Raw genomic sequence first — 24668 nt, forward strand, 5'->3', positions numbered from 1 at the left:
AAGGACTGAGATATCGCACTCACCTCAGTTCCACTGTCTAAGAGACAACGTACATTGATACCCAACATATTCACTATTATTATAGGGTGGCTTATTCTAGGTTGTACAGGTGGTTCCTCAAATTCATCTAATAGTTCCTTTTGGATTTGTCTCCAACTAAAGTGATCTACATCTGTCTTCATTACATTTAGGTCACAGTGTGTAGGGGTTTCCTGAATTACATTTTCAGCTGCCTTTTCCAGTCGGTCTATTAATTTTAAATCAAAACACCGCACGACTTCATTACATTTAGTTTGCTGAACATGACCCAAATTACTGTAGTCTGAGCGATTCTGCGTCTCCAGACCGGGCATAACACTAGTTACAGCTAAACCACTTTCACCATTATCGGCGGTTTCCTTCTCAAGTGACAACTGGTAACAGCTACTGGGTTCATCGACCCCCAACAGCCTACCCTCTACATTCTCACTTATCTCCTGTCCTAAATCTATTAGTACATTATCAACATCCGGCTCAGGCACTTTAGATAAGAGCACATCATCTTCATCGTAAATATAAGCATGAATTTCTTCTGCTTCTTTACCTGTCAATTCAGTATTTTGTAGCTCCTCCCTATCATTACACTGCTGCGCCTTCTCTTTCTCTTCCCACTTAGAAAGCGTCTCTAACACGGTACCTATCAAACACTGTGAGTGATCTAATATTTCTGTTGTATCCTTAGATGCTACCGACACTTCATCCACATGTTCAGTTTGAGTATTCTGATCTGTCTTACCAATTCCCTTAACTACTGGCTTAGGAAAAGTAACCGCCTGGTGAGCGCCAGTGTCCTCATAGACGGGAACTAGTTTTCCTGCCTCGACCTACTACTGTTTTCTTTATATTCCTTATAGTTAACTGGCACAGCATTGCCTTCCGCACTGTTGTTTACCTACATAATTTTGTTTGGAACAACATTACTGTCATTTGGATGCCATTTTTGGTTCTGATAATTATTTCCCCAATTCCTACCTCTCCTAGCATGGCGAACACCTACTGTTCTGATGTTTCATTGCCATTTTGCTCGTTCCTAAAATTACTACTATTGTTATTAGCATTTCTGTTATTACTTGCTTGCTCCTCATTGGCAGCAACACATTCTACACGTTCCAGATACTCAATGAAACGATCCAGATTGTCTCTAGGGGCAGATATAATTCTAGTTTGCCAGTACCATGGCAGTTTGGCTTCAAGACCCAGTATTATCATTTCAGGTTTCAGCTTTTCGTCCAAGTGTGATAAACGTGGAATCCATGACCTAGCAAACTCTTTAATAGATTCCTTGCCTGCATTGAAGCGTTTTTCACTCCAAAATTCTCTCAACACTTCATTTTGCTTATTACTAGACCAATACTCATAAATGAAAGCTGTTTTAAATTCTGCTAATGTTTTACACTTCAACATAACATCAGCTGACCAACGCATGGCGTCACCTGCTAAATGGCTTCTATTAAATGAGATTTTCTCTCGCTCAGACCAAGTTGGTGGAATCACATCTTCAAAATCATTCCAGAAATCTAGCGGGTGGATATTTTTATCTGGATCGAACCGCAAGAACTGCCGACACCCGATAAAAGCGGCGTTTGCAGCCACAATTTGTTGTATACTGCCATTACCAGAAGTTACTGAAGCTACTTTACTCTCAATGTTAGCAATGTTAGTACTGATATTTTCTACTTTCATCTCAACATTATCTAATCTTTGTACAATATGAGTACTATCAGTTTTGATTGCATCTACGTCTGCTTGACATATATTTACTTTTATATTAACATCTTTAAATCTATCTGAGCACAGTTCGGATTCCGTCTCGATCTTTTCTGTTAACTTGTGCTCCAGCTTCGCATCTTCCATTTGGAAGTCTTTGCGAACCTCAGCAACTTCGGATTTTACTGTTTTATACATTTCAGAAAATTGTTGAGCAACCTTCTTCTTAATATCCTCATGATTGTAATCAATTTTATAATTCAAACTGTCTATATCCTCTTTCAATTTATTACAACCAGCCTTGAAGGTATTGTCCATTTCCTCCAATCGTTTATTAAAATTAGTTTGGCTGGCTACAATCTCATACTTTAATTCAGCATTCATTCTAGCTGACATTTCTGCATGACTGCTTTTGACCTCAGTTATTTCAGATTTTAATTCAGCATTATTGGATTCTAATTTATTGCCCATTGCCTCAAACTGCATATTAAAATTTGTTTGACTGGCAGCTATTGCTTGTAATATAACATTTAAATCAACAGCCTCAACATCTTTGGGTTGCTCACTAGCTGGCTTTTTCTCACACTCAGGTGACGAAAAACTAGCTCCAATACCAGAATCATCAAAACTAAATGAAACTTCAGATTGATCGGTTATATCTAACTTCTCCTTCTTAAACTCTACCACCTCCTTTGACTGATTCATTTTTAACTCATCGGATAAACTGTCATCCAATAAATTAACAATTTCTGCTTTCTGCTTAACTACAGGGGTCTCTATTATTGAATCATTGCCCCTTTTTAAACTACTGTCAGGAGACAATACTTCATATTTCACCTTAACATTACTACTTTCATGCATATTTACACTTGAATCGTTGTCTGAATTTACAGTTCCCTCAACAGACATAGGTTCTAATTTAAGTTTAAACTCGGTTTCTTTTGGCGGTTCCATCGCCGACAGTCTTTTAGTGCAGGTTAGTAAAATTTTTAACAGCTTTTCACTTAACTTAGTTCCTTCTGCACAACGTATGGCGTTGCCGGCGCGGCGTACCGGGATTACTGATGCGACGTGACACGTTGAACTGCAGATGGCACTCCGACGGCTGTAGTGTGTTTGCGTGGCCCGTAACTGCAGGTGCGGCTCCGGCTGCTGTGGCGGACGATTGCGGTGAGGTGAAACTGGCTTCTCTCGATGCCGGCAGCGCCGCTAGACTCAGTGCCAGCTCCGTCAATCCAGAGGCGTTGTTAATCCAATTGCTTCGTCCACATACACACATAACACATTCACTGTTCTATACTCAGCTGCGTGTCGCATTCCACTCGCGAATCCGAATAGTTAAAAATCACTTTCACTTAGTTGATTTCCCGGCCGATGCACCATATGTGGGGCGGCGGTTGATTGTAAATATTGTTGTTGCTGTATAAATGTTTGAATGTTCAATCAGTTTCTGGCTTTTAGAATGTTACTTCTGCTGTCTTTCGCCGTTCTCAACACTGGCTCTCTATTAAATTTTTAGCAACCAGAAAGTGATTTAACAAAACGTGAAGCCTGTAATTAGAATTCCTAGTGCCCACTTCATCTGAGAATACAATTATAGCTGCAGCTTATAGCTCTGAGGAATTAGGAGATTGTCCTGGATTTATAATCAAAACGATTTTCCAAAATAGTTGCGTATATTCTCAAAGTCACAGATGAAAAACACAAGTATTCCTACAACCTAACTAACAGAGCAGTTCAGAGTCTAATGCGCTGATGCCACTATAAATGTCCGAATTAAATGTTAAAAAGAATGCTCTCCACAATTTGATGAGAATATTTCATCAAATGCCATGCTAAATAATTGGTAGAATGTCTGTCCCGCGACGGCACGTGAAAATACGACAATACGCAAACTGAAGCTAGATAATGAAAATCATCCCAGAATTAACACTTCACTTGAAATGGTTTCATGGTTCCGCGTATCTCTAGTAACTTAATACGGCACCCGAGGCTGTTTGTAGCAGTGATACCGATGCGACGCGACTCCCGACACAGATGGCGTGTTATTCAGCGTCTGGAGAGAACTGGGGCCTTCCTTCCCCGTGCAACGTTCTTATATATATAGCCGCGGTGCGGACGGCTAAGGGAACGTCTGATCAAATCGGCTCTCCCGACTAGCCGCTGGGCTAGTAACGCACCACTTCAAGTTACATAATAAATTATAGCTTCTTTTGCTGATGGCCGATGAAGCTCTTAATTTAAATGTGCATTCATCACGCAGGTAAGTATTGATAATAAATTTTTGACGTGGCTAAGTTAAATATTTTTGGCGAGAGAATTAATTTAATTGCCCTGCATGCAGTAGATGAGCTCTGAACTGGCCCTTTTGAGATCCGCTATCGCTATAATTTTATAGGTATTCAAAAGAAACTTTTCACATCTTCATAGTCATAGCGGACCTCCAACCTATTTAAATCTAAACATCCTAGCTTTATTTATTAGCCTACTTAATCTATCTTGCTTCCTTCAGTTTTGAGACGAAAACCAGAAAATCATGAATTTCCATTAAAATCTTAATTTGTGAAATCCAAAGTACTGTTTTTATTAAATCATTATGAAAAATGAATCTAAATATAAATTTTGAGGTCTCTAGCTCTTTTCTGTTGCGCCAATGATTTTTGCAGAAAAACGTCCAAATTTCGGAAATGGCTTAAGTTATCGAACTGATATTCAACACACATTAATTTAGTATTACTTCTGACATGCCAGAAAAGTTTTAGGTTATTTGCTTGATTTTTAAGGTATTGCGCAACATTTATGACGTCAGAGCTAGTTACAACGGACTGGCTGGCAAACAATGGAAAGACTGATGTGAATTTACTAGAGCGTGAATAGGCTGCTTCCCTACAGGGTGGTGTCGGGCAAAATATCGTTTTTGTACATTTATTATATGCCGACTTCCTGATATCTGATATTGCGCTACCTCAATCCAAAACTGCGGTATAATTATTAGTAGCAATGCAAATTTTGGTTACGGAGTGTATCATCTGTTTTGGTCCAACTTCCTATTCCTGGTGCAAAATGGCCCTAATATATTCGAAGTGTATGAAGTTAATAGTTATGGCAGCAGAGTCATCTATTCGCTGTCTCTTACCTACAGCAGCTGGGACCTGAAGTCATTGTATATTCCTTTCACCCTGTCGGTGATCTAACTTCGACTATCTCTACCTGCCGTTGTGTTGACGATCTATCTGATGTCTGTCATATAAACTTGTTTTGCTCAGAGTTATTCTGATCTTTGTTGTTGCCTGAATTTCCAAGGTTAAGCCGCGTGTTGTTTTGCCTCGATTGATTATATTGCTGATTAATGAATGTTCGTGATTATTATTACGGTTGTTATTACATTTATGGCAGTTTCAAAAACGATGTCTATTTCCGGAATAAGAATTTGAATTGTAGCTCCTGAAATTGAGACTTCAGCCAGACTTCAGCGTCGTAAGAATAGTGTCTATCATCGCGTCTGTGATTGTTTTTTCATGAAATTGATCTACTGTTGCACCTATTGTCACGTGATGAGTATGAGCACATGCTATTACCGGACTTGTGATCAAAAGATTTCCTTGATACAGCATGATCACTGTCTAGTTCCAGCTCTTTGAAAAGCCTCAGAAATTTATCGAAATCGCCCTCACATCTATTTCGAAGTTTATTTTACATAAATGGATTTTATCACGTGGGCTGAGCAGATGGTACAGGTATTGGTTCCGTGGTATAATATCCTCGACATAGTGCACTGAGCTTGAGAATTCCGATTATTTAAAGTTGTTCAACATGAGTTTATTGCGTCTGATTCTATCCTGCATTGATATAGGCCAGTATGTGGTTAAAATGTCTGGTAGAAGTCCTCTCTTAGAACCGACCGCATTTAGATTTTGCAAGTATCTGTGCATGAAATGTAGCTTGTGGTCAAAGGACCAAATTGGTGGTAACACATAGATAAACTGATCAAGCCTCGCCCTTGGCAACTTCGAACTTTCGTACGATGAGGAAGTATTTATAACGAAATGTGTGTTTGCACCTTGGGTCAGTGTTTTCGAGGTCGCACCAAGCGCTCTGTTCGCTGCCATGTCTTGACATGTGAGGCGGTTCATGTTGGTAATCTCCCAAGCGCCATTAAGTTACTATTGTCGTCTGGGTTTTCACTGTGTGGACTTGGCTGGCTAGGTACAAACTTTTGTCCACGGTTAGTAATGTTCAATTTTTCTGCAGTTCGCGAAAGATGTGACTGTATGATTGCAGTGTCATTCTTTTGTAGTTCATTGATATTTACCTGATTTTCCTTGAAATGTTTCAAAGATTGGTATTCGGCAGTGTCCTCGAAGTGCACACGCACTGTGTCACCGGAATCTCGATCATTGTTGGCAGACAGATTTGTCATTTTTGAGCATAGCTTATGTGATCGCTAGGGCAAGTTACCTATTTCTTCTTTCTGTACTTCTGATCGTAAAGTTTCGAATTTTTATGGTAATTTCTTCAATATTCCCTTGCAATAATGCGATCTGCTCTTCTATCTCTGTAATTACTTCCTTAGGAACGACCTGCTAATTTTTCCAGTATTTCTATGCGGACGGGCTTTTTTGTGTTCTTAATTTACACAATTTCGGCTTCTAAAACTTGTAATCGGTTCGTAATACCGTCAAATATTGGTTGACAATCTTTATTTCCTCCCTCACTTCTGCTGATCATTTTTGTATCTTTTCTTACATCTGTTTAAACTGCTCATGAGTTTGTTCTCGTGACAGTTAACTGTCTTCACTTAACTGTTGGAATTGGGCATTATTTTGTTCTTGCGGCTGTTTGATCTGTTCGTATGTTCGACTGTTTAAGCTGTTCAAGCAGCGTTTGAAACATCAGTGTTACGTTTTTATCGGAAATCGAATTGTTCGACATAATGGCAGCCTCCGATCTACCGGAAACAAATGATGCAAAACCTTAATCTGTGTTATTCGACTGCATGTCCGTATCTGTGTTATTCACTTTTTTCGGTCCGGTTTGCATATTCTAAATTGGTGACTTATTGCCTAGCGATTTGGTTTCGGTTTGACAACAATCGCTCGTTTCAAAACTTTGTTCAATTTCATGCGTAGGCACGTTTCCCTGTACTTCCGCAGTTAGATTACGTTCCGTGTCGGTTACTGCATTATGCTGAAAGACCTCTGTTCATTATTTAATGAGTTAAACGATATGCTTTCGCTGTGTTGCGTCAGGTTCTATTGTTGTTCGTCACTGCGCGGAACGCGTCTCGTATTCATTGTTGTAAGAAAGTAACATTGACAACCGTTACCAGAAACGCTAAAATTGTTATATGGTTTATCCCTAAGAATAGTTTTCTAAAGATTGCTGTAACTGAAAATATGACGTAAATGTTGCCTAACAGAAAAGCCAATACACACATCTTTACACGTAATCGAACTTCGTCATACGTACAGAATATCTGCCACACGTAAAAAATATTCGTCACGTGCGAAGTACATGAAAACACAGAATATTTCACTCGTAACACTCACATATAAATAGCTGTAAGGAAAGAAACATGAAATTAGTAGTACGCAAAACATGCGCTGTGCTATGTGCTGTAGCACAACAAAAAGAAAATTATCTTAGTGCTTTACAAAAGTGTCAGCGGACAAACCGAAGCAGCGACAGACAAGTGAAAATTATTTGCTCTGACTCTATCGTTCGTTCGTTCGTTCTTGAGCATTAAAATATTGGCCTGCCTTTTTACTCAAAACTGAATTTACTGTCCTCTGTTCTAGAAAGGTTGCACTGAAATTACTGTGAGCAGCGGGGCTCAGTGCACACATTTACATAAAGACAGAACTAACAGGCGTTAACTGAGCAGGAAATTAGACCAAAACTCTTACTCAAAAACCACTACCAAAATCAAACTGTGCACTCCGCAAAAAAAATTAAACACGCACCTTTCTGCCCACTCTAAATTCAGTTTACATTAAATGTTTCAGAACTGATTATTCCGCGTGGTGTCTGTTCCTCTGGAATGGTAGACTTGAAAAGCGATTGTGAAGAAATATGCTAACAGTGAAATTAATTAACAGAACGATGTGTGAGGAACTGGAGTGTAGAAAACCTAGTGGTGGCGATAAGCATGAGGTAAACACTTTGCCTGTGAAATATAATGCTATAACTGTCTGCAACAAAGAGCCATTGGGGGAAAGATCACAGTAAATAAAGCGCAACGAAGAAGAATACTGGATGACAAAAGCCAGAAATTACTTTCAGATAAAAGGTGAGACACAGGAGAGACGAAAGTGGAGAGTATCCCGTACATACCAGTCGTAGAACTGATATACCAAAGAAGATGTTTGTATTGCGAGAAATGAAGTTATCTAAAGCACAGCAAAGATGTCGATATGTAGTTGTAGCACGTGAAGATGAGACACAGAAGAGACGAAAGTGGAGAGTATCCCGTACATACCAGTCGTAGAACTGATATACAAAAGAAGATGTTTGTATTACGAGAAATGAAGTTATCTAAAGCACAGCAAAGATGTCGATATGTAGTTGTAGCACGTGAAGGCAGAAGAAAAAAAGAGAAAAAAAATTGTAATTACCACTAGTAATGTGTTACTGCACTGCTGTGTTTCCTAGTTGGCATTCCTTTACGTGGTGCATCTTTGCCGCCCTTTTCTGACTGTAATGAAAAATTCTTTACGTGTGCATTCCAGCGCCTGCCGTAAAGGTCACGAGAGGGAAAGAGAAGGACTTTACAGGCACCGCAACCTTGTTTCTCAAAAGAGTGGGACCGTCGCTAAACCAGAAAAAAAAAAGAAGTAGCGAAAGAGAGCGCGAAGGGAGTAAAATGTGCCCCGACAGGACCTGTGACGGTTGGTTTACGGTGTGCGATGGAGTCGCGAGGTTAAAATTTAATACGCTACCCTACTGGCGGCGGCAAGGGGACGATTCAGTCGCCAGTAATGGCGGCAATAAAGCTACTGCCGAGACGCCGGCTGTGCGGCGCACCCCGCCACGCTAGCGGGATGCTTCGTGTAGCTGGCGCCAGTCTGTAACTCAGTGCGGCGCTGCGGGGAGGGAAAAGATAAACATCCCCCGAAATGGTTTTCCATGCCTTTGTGGCAGGTATGGAACATGGAATAAATCGGGGCCAGTACTTTATCACTGCTGTTGCGGTGGAGATAGATACAGGCAACCTTCAGGAATAGCTACTGGTCCCGTTCACACGACAATAAAACTTGCTGTTTGTCGTTGTTATGTTATTTCTGTTACTGTCATTATTCGCCCCCGCTTCCTGTTCGTACCAATCGAACTGGACGAGTTTGTAGATAAGCTCCTTGACTTGTTATTTGGAGTACTGGAGGTTCCAATCCCAGCCTGATCATCTTGAGTTACGGTTCACACCTCTCTGTCGTAGTGTTTTTTCAGTAGTGAGAAGCTTCGTGTTTTCATGATTTGACAACTCTACCTTTAACTTTCACGTTCGGATACATATCCTGTGTTGGAGTCAGTTGCCTAAGACAGTGATTTTCAGACTGCTCCCATCGCCCCCTTCCCCCAGGCGGAAAAATTTGTGAATCTTATTGCTTTGAAAGAATGCCGTCTTCATTTTGAAGGTTATTAAGAAGTTGAAATTTGAGAAAAACTTCCTTTATTCAGTAATTACCATAGCTAATAACACAGATATCACAATACGAGGGCGTGCTGAAAAATAACGCCACTCAGTTCTTTAAGTGAAAGCTCTTGAGGCTTTTTAAATAAAATAAACGTTATTAACATTTTACACCTTTATTCATCATTTCAATATATTTGTTTCTCAACATAATTAGCCTGGCGCGAAACAAATTTCTCCTGAGAGACAAGTTGTTGATATTTTCACAGAAGAAGGTCTAACTTTGTTGACAAAGCCACAATCTCACATTTGCTTGGCCCGCTAGATCACTGTCAGTCAGGTCCTCGAAGCTTTCTAAACAGATAATCGGATGGGGCAAAGTCGGGACTATATGGAGGATTATCGATGACAGTGAACCGAAGGAGTGTAACTGTTGCAAAACCAAATGGGTCTAAGCACTATGGGACTTAACATCTCAGGTCATCAGTCCCCTGCACTTAGAACTACTTAAATCTAACTAACTAAGGACAGCCGGCCAGAGTGGCCGAGCCGTTCTAGGCGCTACAGTCTGGAAACGCGCGCCCGCTACGGTCACAGATTCTAATCCTGCCTCGGTCATTGATGTGTGTGATGTCCTTAGGTTAGTTAGGTTTAACTAGTTCTAAGTTCTAGGGGACTGATGACCTCAGAAGTTAAGTCCCATAGTGCTCAGAGCCATTTGAACCATTTGAACTAAGGACATCACACACATCCATGCCCGAGGCAGGATTAGAACCTGCGACAGCAGCAGCAGCGCGGTTCCGGACTGAAGCGCCTAGAACCGCTCGGTCACTAGGCCGGCGGAATTGTTGCAGATTTGTCGTTGTCTGTGTGTGGTACGGCATTGCCTCGCCGAAGGAGAGGGTGCTCCATGTGTGGACGAATTCATCGAACTCTAAACTCTATTATAGCACAGTATTTCTCATGCACGGACCTAGTTACGTTACACACCGCTTTGTTACACGATACAAATCGAAGTCCTCTAGCGGCAGAGGGCTACAAATAGGTAGAAACGAAGAATGATAATAACCTGCGTGTTATTTAAAAAGCGTTTAGAGTTTTCAGATTAAAAATTAGGAAGAACTGCATTTCACTACGTCCACATAACATTAAAATATATTGATTCCGTCAAAATGTCGAAGAAATGCTATGTTCTTAATAGCGTCCCGCGACTCTTAGTCATTTCTCGAGGAATACCAGTGTTAACGCTGAACAAGGTTGTGGAAACCCTGTCCCAACGATGCGATGTGATGTGCGTAATCGGTCTGTGAATCATGTAAACTTTATTCTGCGTGAAAACTACGTAGGGGAGCAGTGCGCCGAGTTCGATAGCTCGAGTATGGCGAGTTAAGCACGTTCTTTTTGTGTTGAGGGTCTTTGATTTCTCTGCGGTGGATGAGAGGAATTGCATTGTACGGAAAGGCAGGGGATTCGTCGGTACTGGACGGTTATGGTGGATGGTGTGTCCGGTGGAACATAGCGTCCTCTTGGAGAGCAATTGTTCAGCGCTGCCGCGCACCGTTCTTCTAGTGTGAGCATTGGCGGCCGGCGCTCTCCGCGCAGGGCGGTGCAGCTGCTGACGTACCGTGCTGGTCCAGGCAAGTACTGCCCTGGCTATACTTGATCGTGCAGTACCCGGATACTTCCAGGAGAATTTGGCGCGATTCTTCGGAGCCCACTGAATGAAACACCTTCTGCACAGCAATTTCACCACAGCGTTTTGCCGGGCACCGAGTCAACGCCTTATATCCTTGGGCGACGAAAGAGCTCGGTTTTGCTTCCTTATATTTTTGTGTTACCGGCATTGCAATGTTCTTCAGAGACTTGTCTCCATTAACTACTGTTGGTTGCGTCTGAAACAGCTTCCACTTGGTTCTTAATGATTTTCGTTTTTGTTGTTGTTGTTCTGCACACCCTCATTTTGGTTAATGCGATTTTGAAAAGGTTTGTGGCACGAGTTCAATTCTTTACCCCGGTGGGAAATTTACTGATGTCTAGAGTAAATGTAAAATGGAAAAAATTAGGACGACCAATTTTAAGTAGAGTGCAGACTTCAGGCAGTAGGGGATAGGTTTGAGCAGTAGGATGTTGATTCACAAATGAAACGATCTACTTCACTATACCAATTCATTAAGCAAACACGATATCCCGACCAATTACAATAGTTGGTGATTAAATAATTTTGAATAACACACGATTCACAGTCAATCAAGCTAAACAAAATTTAACTGTAGTTATCTAGGGTCATCAAGCAAAGAACTTCAGAGATCAGCGGTAGTAACTGTTTTAATATTTACATCATGACAGGCATTCAATAAAATTCAAGTAGGTTGACATTATTTGTAAAATAAATGAAGGAATCATTCAGAAAAATTAAACCAAGCTTAGAAAAATAAAGGGAATCAGAAATACACGCGTAATGGCCGCTCCAAAATTTACGTCAGGTTACAGTCAAGCATATTTACAACGTAGCAACCAATAGCAAGAGATTTATAGTTAAACAAACATCAAAATCACAACGTCTTAATGAGCAAAGGGAGACTCTCCACACAAGTAAGTTTTGTCAGCAGCACCTGCTTCAGACCTAACACGCTAACAGCTCACAAGAGCTTATATTCATTACGTTTTTCAGATAACTCAGACAGCCCAATTTCTTAAACAATGTGAAATTACTTAAACATCACCGCACTTGGCCATTAAGACTGTTTCAAGTTACAACGCAGTACCAAAACCATGACAAGCCACTCACTTCTAACTGGCGAGCTAAAGGCTGAATTTATAATTTAACACACACAAGGTGCTTAACCGGAGGACGATTCCACTAAAACATATCAAAAGAGCACTTCAAAAGGGGCCATCACTCAACGGTAATTAATCTTGCACCTAGAACACAAATAAACAGATTGGTGCTACAGAAGTTAGAATAGAATGCCACACGGGCTAGCACGCAGTGGACTAATTTTTCCGTATTCTCGGATTAACGCCACATAGGTAACTGAACATCAACGCCAAGGCAGTGGTTTACCTTAATGCATTTGAAACATACAACACAGATATTACAGAACTTTCCGAAATACAGCAGTACGCACATGTAAAATCGAAAGAACTAATCTAGTGCCAAATTGTTTAAACACTAAGGCCTTACTTCAAGTATAAAAACATAACTTTTTAACTTGCTACCTTCTTTGGTCCTGATCGGCACGAGTAACTTTGACTAACGACATGGTAATAGCCCGTTAGAAGCAGTGACGGAATCAACGCGCCATTACACAGTACGATATAGAAACCATAACGGGGACACAGTCTACCTACAACAGAAACAGACACAACATTAAAATTCGATACTACAGTCTAAAAATCGGAATGCATGTGGTGAAAAGAATCATGATGCACTTTCGCTGACGTAGTGAGCTCACATATTTTCAAAGTAACATCGCCACACGACAAAGACAATTGTAAGCGTTAAGTACTCTCGTCATTGAGGAGGAAATTTATGTAACTACAAACCACAAATCTGAATGCTCAGGGTAAAACGAATTATCTGCGGACTACCATTGACTTCAATCAGCCCATACGCTAAGGACACATTTAATCGTTAAATACTGTCTCCAGTTAACTGGAAATTTATGTATTAGACTAATTGCAAAACACAAATCCAAACAATCAGTGAGGAATACAGCATGCACGACCTGACAACACGCTAATTCGGAACAGACTGTATGAACAGTAGGCTTTTGGTAATTTAATAGGTACGAGCAAAGCCCTAAATGCATACAGAATAACTAACAGATAAACGGACAAAGCTCAACAGTAGTGCCATGGTGACAAATATATCAAAATCTGATTAATTACCAGAAGCTTGGATGCTCACCTTAAGGTCCAGTGTGTAACGTGACCGGCATTTTAACGCTCAGTCATCGGCTATGGAATTTCAAATGGCTGTCTAACGTGTCCGTCATGTCACCACAACAACCTATTCCAGTGTCTGCCTTCTCCTCACGATTTTACTCGGCCGACATCAGCAGCGCAGCTCCCTGCTCAATAAGTTAGAATGGGCCTCCATACTGTCCCCAGACGTAGACACAATTCAGCTCTGCTCACACTGCACGAACCTCTATTTGCGTTTTCGGCGGCTCACGGCCTTTTCAACTCGGCAAATCCCCATGCCAAAATTAGAAAACGGCGCTTGATAGATCGATTACTGGCATCTTGCCAGAAAACTTCCGTGTGTGGCACAACCTCCCACCCCCCTCTCCTAAGTTAGAACAGGGCAGCATGACTTCGGCCTTCCTAGTCCTGCCTGGCTCCCAGCTCCTTGGTCTTGCAGAGTGCACCTGAGTTAATCTATATGTGACCAAACTAACTTCTTGAATAAAGGCTATTGGTTGATAAAGTTTATCGAGGATGTCACCTGAACCACCCTGTATGGGTCAAGATGTCTGTCACATCTTGGACATGACGTCAGTCCATCAGCTGCGCCCCAAAAAGTTCTTTATGTAAGCCAAACTTACAACCGACAAGGAGGCAGGGCGCTTGCCTTCGTCATATGGTGCCGCCTCCCTCTGGTGTGTCAACTGATGTTACGGACAGCCTCCCAGTTATTGTGGAGGGTCTGTGGGTTATTATCTGCTGAAAGCAGGTAATTAATAGACCACTATTTGGACAGAGGTGAATTCATAGCACAGGGAAACATATTTTTAGAGAGTGCACTCATCCTACTTGGTCTGAGCTTTACGGTGGTAAATAACTCAGGTGACCTAGGGATAGCGATTGATGAGGATTGTAGGTGGTAAGGAGTGCTCACGGGATGCGCAATCGCTCCACCCAAACAAATGTTTCTAAATTCACAAGACCTAAACAATGAGGCATTATTCCTCACTAAAATCTTGGGTGTCCCAAAGGAAGTAGTCGCTCCGTGGTGCCACTGTTATAACGCCGAGTAGGAGAGAGGCAAACAAAGTGGTGAAAACATCTACAATGACAAGAAAATACATATTAACCTACTTGGTGAAGGCTGTGGGGTCTCAGGCTGCCGATAAAGACCTTGTTCACCAGATGTTCTGCGTGATCAGTATGAAGCTCACAAAGAAGGGCGTTCAGGTTTGATTTCACGTGAAAACGATCCTCACACTTCTTCTCCTTATCCAAACCGCCGCTCCCCACCTTCTAATATCACTGTTAAGGGAGGCCCAATTAGATATTCTTTAATGCTCGTGATTGTCCTGTACACCCCCAAATGGTCTCCAGACTTGGAGTGGTACAAATGCTGAAACAAGCTAGGGTAGGCATATATTACCCTTTCCATCATAACAGGTCCTAAAACGTAGTAGCCCTTTACATGGAATACGCTGGTCTCCCCCCACACCCTCATTTTTTATGCATTCCCACACACCACTCAACCTCTCAATCAAGCTGCCGTTTTTTCTGCAAACCCCTGAATAATTCCAAGATTTCTTCAAATATGGCTCCCATTACACCGTGCTTTCCCTCCTCCATGGGCTTACGTGCGCCCTCCTCATCAACATGGAACATACAACTTAAGGCGTAGGCGACACTATTTACGAAGCCCCTAATAAGTTTCACAGAAAACTTAAAAGCAGAAATACGGACTGCCCATCCAGTGATGCATCCTATCTTACAGGGCCTGGCCAGCATATCCATCAGGCTTCATTGTCGGTCTTTAATTGGAAAGGTTGTGTTCCATAAAGAAACATAAAATGCTACAGCCTGCAGAAGAAAGCTATGCCCTCCATCTAATACAACAATGGATGAGGCATCTACCTAATGGGTCTTCTGTCTTCATCCGTTCCCTGTAAAGATACTGCAGCGATTCCTGAGTTGAACTGTCTGTAACTCTTGTTTAAAACTTGATGCAGACAACATTGTACCACTACTTATCACATTTTCCAAAGAGTCCGCCCACATTGAAAAGGGTTACAAAACTACTGAGGCTCCTGAGGGTGACCCAGAAAATAACTGGAAAAATGACAGAATCACAACCGTTCAGAACTATAGCTAGATTTTCTAACCGAAGTGTCTATCACAACAAATTTATAACACAATCAATGGAAACCAGGAAAAGACGCTCATACGTCGACCCAACGGTACATAATAAGTTAGGTACCTTACTGAAGAGATTCTGGGCAGGATGTTCAGCTTCGGTGATGGACCTCACGAGGGTTTACTTTCCTGCCCCGAGACCCCTGCCAATGCAACACACGCCTATAGACCTGAAGATCATTTTTTCTACCCTCAGACATGTCTTTCGGTTTAGGATCTTCCCTTTCAGTTAACGAACTTTATTCACAACCAACTTGTTTTCCGAGATTGTGAAGATAGTCCTGAATTCTGAATACCTGAGCCCTAGATGGGAATCTCCCATCTCTCAAGACCGTTCCGCACCCCAGAAAGAAGTTCAGAACTACGGGCACAGGTAGCATTTACCTATCCCACAGTGGCCAGTGTCAGGCTGAGATCACAGTTCAGGGCCTTCGTCAGCTGACGGGACAAAACAGGAATTCTGCCCTGAGGTTCGATATGCCTCCAGGCGGGCTAATATAGTAATTACTCTTTGGTATGGCAAGACATTTCAAACCCTTGTAGATGATTCATGATCATTCCTTGGGGCTACAAACGAACACAGTAAAAAACTAAAATTCTGGAAGTGTGAGACTGGTTCCAATCTATCTTCCTACCACAGTTTCGCACGGATGCTGTGTGAATGTTTTTGAAATTTGGCGCTGAACCTACAGCCAGCAAGGTAGAGTCCAGAAGAGTGCAGTAGTACAGAGAGTGATGTAATCAGAAAATGATGTCAACGTTGCATCCACTACACTCTCTGTAAAGGGAACGTTATCGATATCAGAAATTAGTTTTCTATTTCAGGTGCAGCTATATGTTAGTAAAAAATGAAATTCTTAGATTTTAGTTATTAAGGTTTATTTTTACTGTAAGTATGTCTTTATGACATAGTAATGTTAACAAAGATACGTGCACGATGGTAAAACAATGATATTGGGTGTTCACAACTGTGAAGCGAAATTCCTAAATATTCTGGGGTTCTTTAACGGTAAGCCCGCCGCGGTGGTCTAGCGGTTCTAGGCGCTCAGTCCGGAACCGCGCGACTGCTACGGTTGCAGGTTCGAATCCTGCCTCGGGCATGGATTTGTGTGATGTCCTTAGGTTAGTTAGGTTTAAGTAGTTCTAAGTTCTAGGGGACTGATGACCACAGATGTTAAGTCCCATAGTGCTCAGAGCCATTTGAACCATTTTTTTAATGGTAAGATAGTGGATGAGCATGCCTTGGGGTCGATAAAATTCAACACATTAAATACGGTTGGGACCAGAGATATCATTTACGCCAAAATGCACAATTAAAATATTCGAAACTGAATGGGGGTCGGTAAAAAGCAATCAGAAAGACGTACACAATTAAAACAATTCCATAACGAGTATGAAGCACTCTAAGTGGCTGATCAATTCTTTTCGTTAAATAGGATATCTCGCGTTTCTATTTCAATTAAGCCAAACAATCATGAATATGTTTAACTAAAGGTCGTGGTTGAATGCACAGACAGCTAAGAGAGACGGAGACGACCAAAGTTCTGAGTGTCAATTGAATATCACTGGCTGGCATAGCGCGAGCGCGCGTGTTTACCTTTCGTTGGCGGTGGCAGTGGCGGCTATCAGCGTGAGCTGTGAACCTGAGAATCTATTCTAAATCTCTCTTGACTGTTAAACCCCAGTCAGATACATTTCCTACGTCTTTGGTGAAGCCGAGACTCCTAGTTTTTCCCTAGCTAAGTTAATTGGCATGATACACTCTATTTGCCTGGAATAGCGCGTACGTCATTGCCCTCAAATCGCTTGCAACAGTTATCAGTGCCCCGTGGAATTCTCTGTGCTAGGAGACTTTGCTGTTTAACTCCTAACAAGTTAAGACGAGACGGTGAACATGTGTTCACATAACAACTCTCGCAATCGTCTGAGGGCAGCGAGAGTGGCCTTGCTTAAACACTCGACGATTTGCTGAAAGAGAAGAAGCGAATTAATCCGTCTGCATTCTGCCTGGATCAGACCTGCCGTCCATGCGTTTTTCTTCCTGGGCAATCAGAGCGTTCGTACCTTTTATAACTCCACCCACTTAAGTTTTTTGCAACCTATTACAGGTGTCATTTCTTTCGCAGAGCAGAGTTTAACCTCTGCTACGTAATATTGAAATAAAGAATTTTTTTTTTCATGGGAGTCTTAACACAGGTAGCTACAGCGAGTCACCAGTGTATTGAGTTGGGTTTCTCCGGCGTTTATCTCCCATCTCTGGTCATGTTCTTGTAGAATGGCTTTCCGAAGGGTTGTCGTTAAAAGCAGGGACAAGGGGCGGCTTTTGCCAGTGACCTGTGCTGTAGCTCTGGTGTCTCATTGCGTCCACTAGGTGTGCTGCTCTGAAGTTTTTAGCTGAATGTGGGACAGGATTCAATCGTTAAATTCTTCTTGCCTCAGAACTGCGTCGCGTCGCTTGGGTCTGGGAAATTTCCTGCTTGCAGTTACTAATGTGAGTGTCAGTCGTTTATTTTCGCAAAATGTCAGCTTCTTTATTCAATCTCCATATCAATAAAATTCGTACAATTTCACATAACTATGCCATGTGGCATATTGTTTGAACTGGCATTGTTTCAGAAATTCAATGTGAGGTGTGTTACTTGTCTGACACCTAGAAAAACAAAGCACCATACCCAAAATCGTGTGATCAGATCACTGCCAGCCGTTTCAACCATCCTCTGCTCTCATTCACGTGGTGGGAGGTGGGTTGAAGCTGTAAGGTGCTGGTGCCTATTTGTAACACTCATGTACACAATAAAAATTTACCAAGCAAACACAATATCTTGACAAATTACAGTGGTGCATGATTAAATAATTTTGCGTAACCCACGACTTGCAGTCAGCCAATGCTTAACGAAATTTAACTGTGCTTATTACTCTAGGGTCTTCAAGCAAAGATTAGTCAAACGTCAGAGATTAGCATTAGGAGATGCTTTAAACTTTATACCGGAATATGGATTTAATTAAATAGGATGAAGTCATTTGTCAAATAAATCGAAAAATCATAAAGTGAAATTAAACGAAGCTCAGAAAATTTAAAGAGATTCAGAAACCAAATGTAACGGTTGCTCCAAAATTTACGTCAGCCTTACAGTCAAACAAATTCATAATGTAGTAAATTACAGCAAAACATTATAGATGAATAAGGATCAAAATCAAAATGTCTTAATGAACATTATGGAGACACTCTACGCCAATAACATTTGGCAGCAACAGGAACTTCAGGCCTATCAACTCATACCAAGAGCTTTCACTCATTAGGTTTTTGGAATAATGTAGCCAAGAAATTTATTCAGAGAGTTTCAAATCACTTGAACTTTACAGTGCTGGGTCCGTGAAACAGTTTCAAATTAGAATTTAGTACCCAAAATCATGACAAGCCACTCAACGCTAACTGGAGTGTTAATGGCAAAATTTGTTAACTAACAGTGACACATGCTTGGCTGTTGGAAGCTCCACCAAAACATATTAAATGAGAACGCGAAAGCCGTCCGCGGTGGTCTAGCGGTTCTAGGCGCGCAGTCCGGAACCGCGCGACTGCTACGGTCGCAGGTTCGAATCCTGCCTCGGGCATGGATGTGTGTGATGTCCTTAGGTTAGTTAGGTTTAAGTAGTTCTGAGTTCTAGGGGACTGATGACCACAGATGTTAAGTCCCATAGTGCTCAGAGCCATTTGAACCATTTTTTTAGAACGCGAAAACGTGCCAAGCCTCAACAGTAATTAATTTTGCGGCCAGAACACAGCGAAACAGTTTGCTGATACAGAAATTGAAATAGTGAACCAACAGATATTTCTCCTGTCGTACAGTCTAGCATGCCGTGAAATTAATATTAGTTCTCTCTTGGACTCATGCCACTTAGGTAAGGAGCCATGTGGAGAAACGACGCGGTCTCAGGCATCTTGCCACGGTTCGCACGTCTTCCCCCGTCAGAGGTTTGAGCTCCTCGGGCATGGATGTGTGTGTTGTCATTAGCGTAAGTTAGTTTAAGTTAGACAAAGTAATGTGTAGGTTGGTTGGTTGGATTGGAGAAGGGACTAAACTACGCGGTCATCAGTCCCTTCAATGAATAACTAAAACCCATAAAACCTCACACTATAAGAGGGAACTACAATGGCGTTAAATTACAAACTATTGACAGAGAAGGAAGGAAGAAGGCGGAAGAAGAGAGGAGGGAAAGAAAGAGACTAATGACGGGGGCATGAAGGAAGAAGCACAGGTAGATAAGATAGACACTCAGGATAAAACAGACCCCATGAGAAAAGGAGTGAGAAGGCAGAGGGCGTGGGTGAACCACCAAGCCATGTCGAAGCCAGTCCAGTTGTGGCGAAAGGAGGGCAAGACGGTCGGCCATTCACTCCACCCACCGAGAGGGTTGGAGATCCCACCCTTAAATAAAGCGATAAAAAACCCCATCACGAAGAAATCGTAAAACTAGATCAGCTGGTTAGGATTGTCAGCTAACGCCAAGGGTAGCGAGGCAGCAAAGCTAAAAGTCCATCACATGGCGGCTAAGTTGTGTGTTTCTGAAATCTTATGGGACTTAACTGCTAAGGTCATCAGTCCCTAAGCTTACAAACTACTTAATCTAAATTATCCTAACGACAAACACACACACCCATGCCCGCGGGAGGACTCGAACCTCCGCCGGGACCAACCGCACAGTCCATGACTGAAGCGCCTAGACCGCTCGGCTAATCTCGCGCGGCGGCTAAGTTGGTACAGTCCAGTAAGAAGTGAACCACAGACAACATTGATCCAGAACGATAGAGAGGGGGGTCCTCACGACGGAGGAAATAACCGTGAGTTAGCCAAGTATGGCCGATGGGGAACTGGTAAAGGACGACAGAGGCCTTACGAGAGGCCCTTAAGGAGGACCGCCACATATTTGTAAAATCATTTATCGCCCTGTGCTTGTTCGTCAAAGAAAAGTGTGCCACTCTGCATTCCAAAGTCCCAAAACCTGACGACATAATGCTGAGCGAAGGTCTACTTCCGGAATGCCAATAGCAAGAGATGGCCTGTTAGTAGCCAATTTAGCGTGTCTATCGATAAGTTCATTGCCAGGGATCCCAACATTTCCTGGGGTCCAAATGAAACCAATGAGCATCCATGTTGATCAAGTAGAGAAAGGGAGTTCTGGATAGATATGACCAGCGGGTGGCGAGGGAAGCACTGGCCAATAGGTGACAAACTGCTCAAGGAGCCAATACAGATAGTAAAGGACAGTCCTGATCAAAAGCAGATATGGTTCAGAGTGCGCAAGATGGCTAACAATTAGGCAGTAAAAACACTACAGCCATCTGGCAAGGAACGAAGTTCCATGTGTCTCACGCAGGTGCAAGCATAACCAGTGTGGCCATCAACCTTGGAACCATCAGTATAAAACACATCTGAACCCTTGAATGAACTAAGGAAACAGTAGAATTGGTAGTGAAGGGCATCCGGAGGGACAGAATCCTTCGAATTGCTGGAGACATGAAGACAGAGATGTGTCCGAGAGACGCACCACAGAGGAGTATATGCTTGAGCAGAGAAAAAGAGGCAGTAAAGGGAAGTACTGGAGTTCGGAAAGGTGCGAATGGACACAGGCAGCCATGGTATGCCCACATTGTGGCCGCCACCATGGAAGGGTGATCTCCATGTCAGGATAAAGGAGACCATAATTAGGGTGCTATGGGGTGCAGCAAATGTGGAGAAGGTAAGATATCAGCTGTTGTTAGCGCAAAACTCGCAGCAGTGGAATCCCTGCATATGTGAGAAGGCTAATCATGCTGCTAGTACTGAAGGCACCAGTCGCAAGTCATACCCAACAATGATTAATGGGGTCTAGTATATGCAATGTCGAAGGTGACACAGAACCATAGACAGGACAGCCGTAGTCTAAACGAGACTGAATCAGTGCTTTGTACAATTGCAGTAGAATAGAGTGGTCTGCACCCCAGGTGGTATTGCACAGACATCCAAGAACATTGAGATGTAACCAGCACGTCCTCTTCATACGGTGAAGACGAGGGAGCTATAACTGGGCATCGAAGACCAGGCCCAAGAAGCGATGGGTGTCTACCACCTCGAGGGATTGGCCATTGAGGAACAGGTCCGGATGGGAATTGACTGTATGGCAATGGCAGAAATGCATGACCCACGACTAGGCCACCGAAAACTGAAAGCCATAGGAGAGAGCCAAGACTGTGCCCAGCAAATTGCCCCCTGTAGATGCGTTATGCAGTGTCCATGACGGAGGAAGCGACGTAGATACAAAAATCGTCAGCATACAAAGAGGGCATCACTGTCCGCCCAGCAGTCCACCAAACCATTAATGGCTACGAGAAAGAGAGGGATGCTCAGCAGGAATCCTGTGGAACCCCATTTTCTTCCTGGTGGGAGGTGCTGTAGGAGGAAGCAACATGGACCCAGAAAGAGTGACAAGAAAGAAAGTTACCGATAAAAACGGGCAGAGTGCCACGAAGGCCCCATTCGTGAAAGGTGATGATGTGCTGGCGCCAGTTGGTGTCGTAGGCTTTATGCAGGTCAAAGAAGACTACAGAGAAGTGTTGCTGATGGGCAAAAGCCGACCAGATAGACTCCAGGTGGACCAAGTTATCCACCACAGAGCTTCCACAGCGAAAACAACCTTCAGTTGATGACAAAAGGACATGGTATTCAAGGATCCAAACCAGCGGCCGACTCAGCAGCCATTCAAGGAGCATGCAGAGGGTATTGGTAAGGGTAACAGGATGGTAGCTATCTAACTGAAGAGGTGGCTTCCTAGGCTTCAACACTGGAGTAACAAGGCTTTGCTGCCACTCGGTAGGAGATACCCCCTCACTCCTTAGATGGTTGAAAAAGGTCAGTATATGATGGTAGCCAGCCACCGATAAGAGTTGGAGCATTTGGTCATGTATCCTATCCGGTCCAGGACCCATGTTGGGGCAAAGGGCGAGGGCGCTGGCGAATTCCCACTCTCTAAATGGGGCATTATAAGGCTCCAAGCAGCGAGAAATGAAAGACTAAAGCAGTCGTTATGAGCACTCTTCAAGAAGGAGGCCCTTGGGCGGATACTGAGTCGATGTAAAGGCTTGGGCTAAGTGGTGAGCGAAATGCTGTGCATAAAAGTCTGGGTGGGTAAGGAAAACACCATACACAAATATTCCTGCAACGCCGGTGGGATGATGATGGCCAAAAAATTTTCGTGAGTTTTTCCCAGGCTTGTGAAGAGAGGGTGTGCAGTCCTATGGCAGCCACATGTTGTTCCCAGCAGATAGGTTTCTGAAATTTGATTAGGTAAAGGGCCCAGGCGTGGAATCGTTTAAAGACCAAAAGGAGAGCAGTAGAAGGGTGCTGCTTGAAGTGTTGAAGAGCATGGAGGCGGTCTTTTATGGCCGCAGCAATTTCCGGAGTCCACCAAGTGACCATCTTCCAATGAGAGGAGCCCAAGAAAGAAGTGATGGCTGAAACCGTTGCAGAAAGAACGGCGGCAGTCAGTCTTTTTAGATTCATCAATACTGCTGTGTGGGAGTGCAGGGGAAATTGTGGGGGGATGGTAGCAGAGGAGAAGGCACCCCAGTCAGCTTTAGAGAAGGCCCACCTTGGAAGGTGACAGAGCAAAATACATGAAGGAAGCTACAAACAATCAGGTAGTGGTCGCTATCACGTAAGTCATCATGGGAACCCCACTGAATAGAGGAAAGAAGGCCATGACTGCAGATGCCAGAGAAAGTGCTGTGTGCCACACTAACATGTGTGGGAGTGCCACCGTTTAGTAGACAGAGGTCAAGCCCTACCAGAACAGCTTCAACTGTCCTGCCCAGGGCAGTAGTCATGTGACTACCACAAAGAGGGTTGTGGGCATTAAAGTTCCCTAGTAGCTGTATGGAAGAAGGGAGTTGTTGAAGAAGAGTGGTTATGGCGAGGGATATGGGCGGCCTATTAGGTGGGAGGTATAGGTTACAGATTGTGACTCGAGTGGCCAGATGGACCCTGACACCAATTGCTTCTGGAGTGGTATGGAGGGGAACCCATTTACTAACAATGTCCTAACGGACCAAGGTGCAAACACCACCAGAAGCCCGCAAGGGGCCAATTCGATTATGACAGAAAGTGTGGAAACCAAGAATGTTGGGTGAGTAAGAATTGACAAAAAGGGTCTCCTGGAGAGAAATGTAAGCGGCAGGGTAGGAGGAAAGAAGGGGCATCTCTGGGAGGTGACGCAAATATCCATTACAATTCCACTGAAGGATTCTCAAGTTGGAGTCCAAATGGGAAGTGAACAGACCAGAGTCGGTCACACAGCTGAATCGCCATCCGTCACCAATAAGGATGGAGTAATGTCCACACAGGTGGGGTCAGGCTCTATTGGTTCATCAGCTGCAGCAGGGGAAGGCGGCACCTGAGGGGGTACTGGAGGGGCCTTAATCTTGTTCTTGTGTTTCTCATTCTTCTCTTGAGAAGGAAGAGAAAGGCAGACTGCACCGAGGTCGGGCACGGAATTACACCTGGGAATCTTGCTGCCCACCGGCTGTAAATCATGTTGCCAATGTCGAGCTGCAAATTGCCCTTCAGGGGGGGGTACCTGGAAGAGAAGTCCCGGGAGGGACCTCCAGTACCCGTGGATGCCAAAGAAGGGGAGTGCTTCTCTGGTGGGCGATGGGGAGTAGCACCCAAAGAGGTGGGTATGGGTACTGATGGGGAGGGAGGAATGGGAGAGTGAGGGTAAGGCAGAAGGTTCTGGGGGGAATGGGGCAGGGCTAGGAAGAGGGGGGGGGGAGTATGAGGGTGAGTAGACAGAACTGAAGCAAAACTAGAAGATATAGGCATGGTATGGAGCCGGTCATACTTTTGACAAGCCTCAGTGTATATAAGTCGATCTAAGGACTTGTACTCTTGAATCCATCATTCTTTCACATACACTGGCCATGCTGACAAGCGTAGAGGATGCTGCACATTACAATTTACGCACACTGGTGGGGGAGCACAGGCACTCCCCTCATGGAGGGGTCACCCACAGTCGCCACACAGGTGATCAATGGTGCAGTGGGAAGACATGTGTCCCAACTGTAAGCATTTAAAGCTCATTTAAATCTCATCAGTGGTGGAATGTAAGGTTTTACATCACACCAATACACCATCACCTTGACCTTCTCTGGGAGAGTATCTGC

Source organism: Schistocerca nitens, chromosome 4 (genome assembly GCF_023898315.1).
Source record: "Schistocerca nitens isolate TAMUIC-IGC-003100 chromosome 4, iqSchNite1.1, whole genome shotgun sequence".
Taxonomy (NCBI): domain Eukaryota; kingdom Metazoa; phylum Arthropoda; class Insecta; order Orthoptera; family Acrididae; genus Schistocerca; species Schistocerca nitens.